The following is a 6,000-nucleotide window of genomic DNA, read 5'->3' as shown; positions in this document are numbered from 1 at the left end:
GAGGACAGCCAGACCTCCAGACCCCTGCTGGGAGAACATAGGGATCAGAGGACAGCCGGACCTCCAGACCTCTGCTGGGAGAACATAGGATAGGAGGACAGCCGGACCTCCAGACCTCTGCTGGGAGAACATAGGATAGGAGGACAGCCGGACCTCTAGACCTCTGCTGGGAGAAAATAGGGATCAGAGGACAGCCGGACCTCCAGACCTCTGCTGGGAGAACATAGGATAGGAGGACAGCCGGACCTCCAGACCTCTGCTGAGAGAACATAGGGATCAGAGGACAGTCGGACCTCCAGACCCCTGCTGGGAGAACATAGGATAGGAGGACAGCCGGACGTCCAGACCTCTGCTGGGAGAACATAGGGATCAGAGGACAGCCGGACCTCCAGACCTCTGCTGGGAGAACATAGGATAGGAGGACAGCCGGACCTCCAGACCTCTGCTGGGAGAACATAGGGATCAGAGGACAGCCGGGCCTCCAGACCTCTGCTGGGAGAATATAGGGATCCGAGGATAGCCGGACCTCCAGACCTCTGCTGGGAGAACATAGGGATCAGCGGACAGCCAGACCTCCAGACCTCTGCTGGGAGAACATCGGGATCAGAGGACAGCCGGACCACCAGACCTCTGCTGGGAGAACATAGGGATAGGAGGACAGCCAGACCTCTGCTGGGAGAACATAGGGATCAGAGGACAGCCGGACCTCCAGACCTCTGCTGGGAGAACATAGGGATCCGAGGATAGCCGGACCTTCAGACCTCTGCTGGGAGAACATAGGGATCAGAGGACAGCCGGACCTCCAGACCTCTGCTGGGAGAACATAGGGATCAGAGGACAGCCGGACCTCCAGACCTCTGCTGGAAGAACATAAGGATCAGAGGACAGCCGGACCTCCAGACCTCTGCTGGGACAACATAGGGATCAGAGGACAGCCGGACCTCCAGACCTCTGCTGGGAGAACATAGGGATCCAGAGGATAGCCGGACTTTCAGACCTCTCCTGGGAGAACAAATCTCTGGTGTCTGTTTGGTAATATGTATATCCCTGGTGTCTAGTGAGTAATATGTATAGCCGACGCTCCAGACCTCTGCTGGGAGAACATAGGGATCAGAGGACAGCTGGACCTCCAGAGCTCTGCTGGGAGAACATAGGATAGGAGGACAGCCGGACCTCCAGACCCCTGCTGGGAGAACATAGGATCAGAGGACAGCCGGACCTCCAGACCTCTGCTGGGAGAACATAGGGATCAGAGGACAGCCGGACCTCCAGACCTCTGCTGGGAGAACATAGGGATCCGAGGATAGCCGGACCTCCAGACCTCTGCTGGGAGAACATAGGGATCAGAGGACAGCCGGACCTCCAGACCTCTGCTGGGAGAACATAGGGATCAGAGGACAGCCGGACTTCCAGACCTCTGCTGGGAGAACATAGGGATCAGAGGACAGGCGGACCTCCAGACCTCTGCTGGGAGAACATAGGGATCAGAGGACAGCCGGACCTCCAGACCTCTGCTGGGAGAACATAGGGATCCGAGGATAGCCGGACCTTCAGACCTCTGCTGGGAGAACATAGGGATCAGAGGACAGCCGGACCTCCAGACCTCTGCTGGGAGAACATAGGGATCAGAGGACAGCCGGACCTCCAGACCTCTGCTGGAAGAACATAAGGATCAGAGGACAGCCGGACCTCCAGACCTCTGCTGGGACAACATAGGGATCAGAGGACAGCCGGACCTCCAGACCTCTGCTGGGAGAACATAGGGATCAGAGGATAGCCGGACTTTCAGACCTCTCCTGGGAGAACAAATCTCTGGTGTCTGTTTGGTAATATGTATATCCCTGGTGTCTAGTGAGTAATATGTATAGCCGACGCTCCAGACCTCTGCTGGGAGAACATAGGGATCAGAGGACAGCTGGACCTCCAGAGCTCTGCTGGGAGAACATAGGATAGGAGGACAGCCGGACCTCCAGACCCCTGCTGGGAGAACATAGGGATCAGAGGATAGCCGGACCTCCAGACCTCTGCTGGGAGAACATAGGATAGGAGGACAGCCGGACCTCCAGACCTCTGCTGGGAGAACATAGGGATCAGAGGACAGCCGGACCTCCAGACCTCTGCTGGGAGAACATAGGGATCCGAGGATAGCCGGACCTCCAGACCTCTGCTGGGAGAACATAGGGATCAGAGGACAGCCGGACCTCCAGACCTCTGCTGGGAGAACATAGGGATCAGAGGACAGCCGGACCTCCAGACCTCTGCTGGGAGAACATAGGGATCCGAGGATAGCCGGACCTCCAGACCTCTGCTGGGAGAACATAGGGATCAGAGGACAGCCGGATCTCCAGACCTCTGCTGGGAGAACATAGGGATCAGAGGACAGCCGGACTTCCAGACCTCTGCTGGGAGAACATAGGGATCAGAGGACAGGCGGACCTCCAGACCTCTGCTGGGAGAACATAGGGATCAGAGGACAGCCGGACCTCCAGACCTCTGCTGGGAGAACATAGGGATCAGAGGACAGCCGGACCTCCAGACCTCTGCTGGGAGAACATAGGGATCAGAGGACAGGCGGAACTCCAGATTTCTGCTGGGAGAACATATGTATATCCCTGGTGTCTGTTGGGTAATATGTATATCCCTGGTGTCTAGTGGGTAATGTGTATATCCCTGGTGTCTAGTGGGTTATATAGAGGCAGGGAAGGCGGTTGCTATGGGGCCTATGGAGGTAGGGGGCCCAGGGAAGATAAGAGCCTCCTGTGTCCTTTTGCTTAACCCTTTATTTACTGCAGTGTGTAAGTGACCCAGTGTTCTCTTACATGCTGCAACACAAAAAAGGGTTAACAATTAGCTCTCTGCCTCACTACCCTGATAACCTCTGACCTCTGTTCTCTGGGCTCCTGCAGAGGTCAGGGGTTATCAGAGCAGGAGAAGTAAAGGAGAGAGAGCTAATTGTCTTCTGTATTAACCCTTTGTTTGTGTTGCAGCATGTAAGAGAACACTGGGTCACTTACACACTGCAGTAAATAAAGGGTTAAGCAAAAGGTAGTCTGCTCCTGCACCTATGTATATAACCATGAGGCTCCTAATAGGCTGTTATAGGTAAATACAGTGAATGGACAGAACAAGCAGACATTGGCCTTTTCCTCTGCCAGTCACTGTTGTGGCTGCACACACTGCACACAGAATTCTGCCTCTGGCCACAAGAGATTTTTTTTTTGCCACATAGTGTGTAGGGGGGCCCCATACAGCTTTTTGCTATTGGGCCCCATGAATCCTAGCTACGCCCCTGGTTATATGTATATCCCTGGTGTCTAGTGGGTAATGTGTATATCCCTGGTGTCTAGTGGGTAATGTGTATATCCCTGGTGTCTGGTGGGTAATATGTATATCCCTGGTGTCTGGTGGGTAATATGTATATCCCTGGTGTCTGGTGGGTAATATGTATATCCCTGGTGTCTGGTGGGTAATATGTATATCCCTGGTGTCTAGTGGGTAATATATATATCCCTGGTGTCTGGTGGGTAATATGTATATCCCTGGTGTCTGGTGGGTAATATATATATCCCTGGTGTCTAGTGGGTAATATATATATCCCTGGTGTCTGGTGGGTAATATGTATATCCCTGGTGTCTGGTGGGTAATATATATATCCCTGATGTCTGGTGGGTAATATGTATATCCCTGGTGTCTGGTGGGTAATATATATATCCCTGGTGTCTAGTGGGTAATATATATATCCCTGGTGTCTGGTGGTAATATGTATATCCCTGGTGTCTGATGGGTAATATATATATCCCTGGTGTCTAGTGGGTAATATATATATCCCTGGTGTCTGGTGGGTAATATGTATATCTTTGGTGTCTGGTGGGTAATATATATATCCCTGGTGTCTAGTGGGTAATATATATATCCCTGGTGTCTGGTGGGTAATATGTATATCCCTGGTGTCTGGTGGGTAATACGCAGGGTGGGCACAGGGTCCTATAATTCTGGGGGTACTGTCACCTGTCACTTGTCTGAGCACTTTGCTTCTTGTGGAGGGGTCTTGTTTGGGGGTTCGGGGACCCCCGGATCAGGATTGTATAACAGTCATACAGCAATGTCACATGACGTCAGTTATAATAATCCAGCGTGCTATTATAACGGGATCCTGCAGGTTCCTGCTGCTGCTGAAGGAGCCTGGAAATCCCACATCCCGCCACTTCCCTCCATACAATGTCACTCCTGTGCCGAAAACACTAATCGCTTACGGTGTGTGAGTGCTGATCCCTCCTATTAACCCTGAGGATGCCAGGGGCTCATGGTAATCGTGCCCAGAGCGCCCGCAGGAGCAGAGAGTCCAGTCTGTGTTCTGCAGTCTGAGATTTATATACAGTCATCTCCTCCATCTGTCCCTCCCTGTATTACAGGAGATCAGCTGAGCAGTCCTATCCACAAGCTTACTGACTGTCTCCAGCAATAACCAGCAGAATAGTGAGTGCCGCTCTGGAGTATCATATGAGATGTAGAGCTGGATGAGACATATGTGATATTCTGACCCTTACTCTGCTTTCCTACTTTCTGCAGACTCTGGCACTAGTCACTCTCACTGTTGTCACTATTATAGAAGCGGCCTGGTGGCTCAGAGGGCAGAACTGTCACAGCAGGATTTAGCAAAACATGGGACCATATGGGGGTAACAGGAGAAGGAGGACCGAGTGACAGCAGCTCCATGCCGAGTCTACAGGGTAGTCCCACCAGACTAGGAGAGCCCCCTGGGATGGGCCCAGCGGAGTAGGAGAGCCCCCCGGCATGGGCCCAGCAGAGTAGGAGAGCCCCCCCGGGATGGGCCCAGCAGAGTAGGAGAGCCCCCTGGAATGGATGCAGGAGAGCCCCCCGGGTTGGGCCCAGCAGAGTAGGAGAGCCCCCTGGGATGGGCCCAGCAGAGTAGGAGAGCCCCCTAGGATGGGCCCAGCAGAGTAGGAGAGCCCCCTAGGATGGGCCCAGCGGAGTAGGAGAGCCCTCATAGGATGGGCCCAGCGGAGTAGGAGAGCCCCCTGGGATGGGCCCAGCAGAGTAGGAGAGCCCCCTAGGATGGGCCCAGCGGAGTAGGAGAGCCCCCTGGGATGGGCCCAGCAGAGTAGGAGAGCCCTCTGGGATGGGCCCAGTGGAGTAGGAGAGCCCCCCGGGATGGGCCCAGTGGAGTAGGAGAGCCCCCTGGGATGGATGTACCAGCAGAGTAGAAGAGCCCCCTGGGATGGATGTACCAGCATAGGAGAGCCCCCTGGGATGGATGTACCAGAATAGGAGAGCCCCCTAGGATGGGCCCAGCGGAGTAGGAGAGCCCCCTGGGATGCGTGCAGGAGAGCCCCCTGGGATGGGTGCAGGAGAGCCCCCTGGGATGGGCCTAGAGGAGTAGGAGAGCCCCCCGGGATGGGCCCAGCGGAGTAGAAAAGCCCCCCGGGATGGGCCCAGCAGAGTAGGAGAGCCCCCCGGGATGGGCCCAGCGGAGTAGGAGAGCCCCCCGGGATGGGCCCAGCAGAGTAGGAGAGCCCCCCAGGATGGGCCCAGCGGAGGAGGAGAGCCCCCTGGGATGGGCCCAGCAGAGTAGGAGAGCCCCCTGGGATGGATGCAGCAGAGTAGGAGAGCCCCCTGGGATGGGCCCAGCAGAGTAGAAGAGCCCCCCGGGATTGGCCCAGCAGAGTAGGAGAGCCCATGGGATGGGCCCAGCAGAGTAGGAGAGCCCCCTGGGATGGGCCCAGCGGAGTAGGAGAGCCCCCTGGGATGGATGCAGCAGAGTAGGAGAGCCCCCCGAGATCGGCCCAGCGGAGTAGGAGAGCCCCCCGGGATGGGCCCAGCGGAGTAGGAGAGCCCCCTGGGATGGGCCCAGCGGAGTAGGAGAGCCCCCCGGGATGGGCCCAGCGGAGTAGAAAAGCCCCCTGGGATGGGCCCAGCGGAGTAGAAGAGCCCCTCGGGATGGGCCCAGCGGAGTAGGAGAGCCCCCTGGGATTGGCCCAG

The sequence above is a fragment of the Dendropsophus ebraccatus genome, chromosome 1, assembly GCF_027789765.1.
Source record: "Dendropsophus ebraccatus isolate aDenEbr1 chromosome 1, aDenEbr1.pat, whole genome shotgun sequence".
NCBI lineage: Eukaryota > Metazoa > Chordata > Amphibia > Anura > Hylidae > Dendropsophus > Dendropsophus ebraccatus.
The sequence above is the reverse complement of the archived record's forward strand: the minus strand, read 5'-3'. Positions refer to the sequence as shown.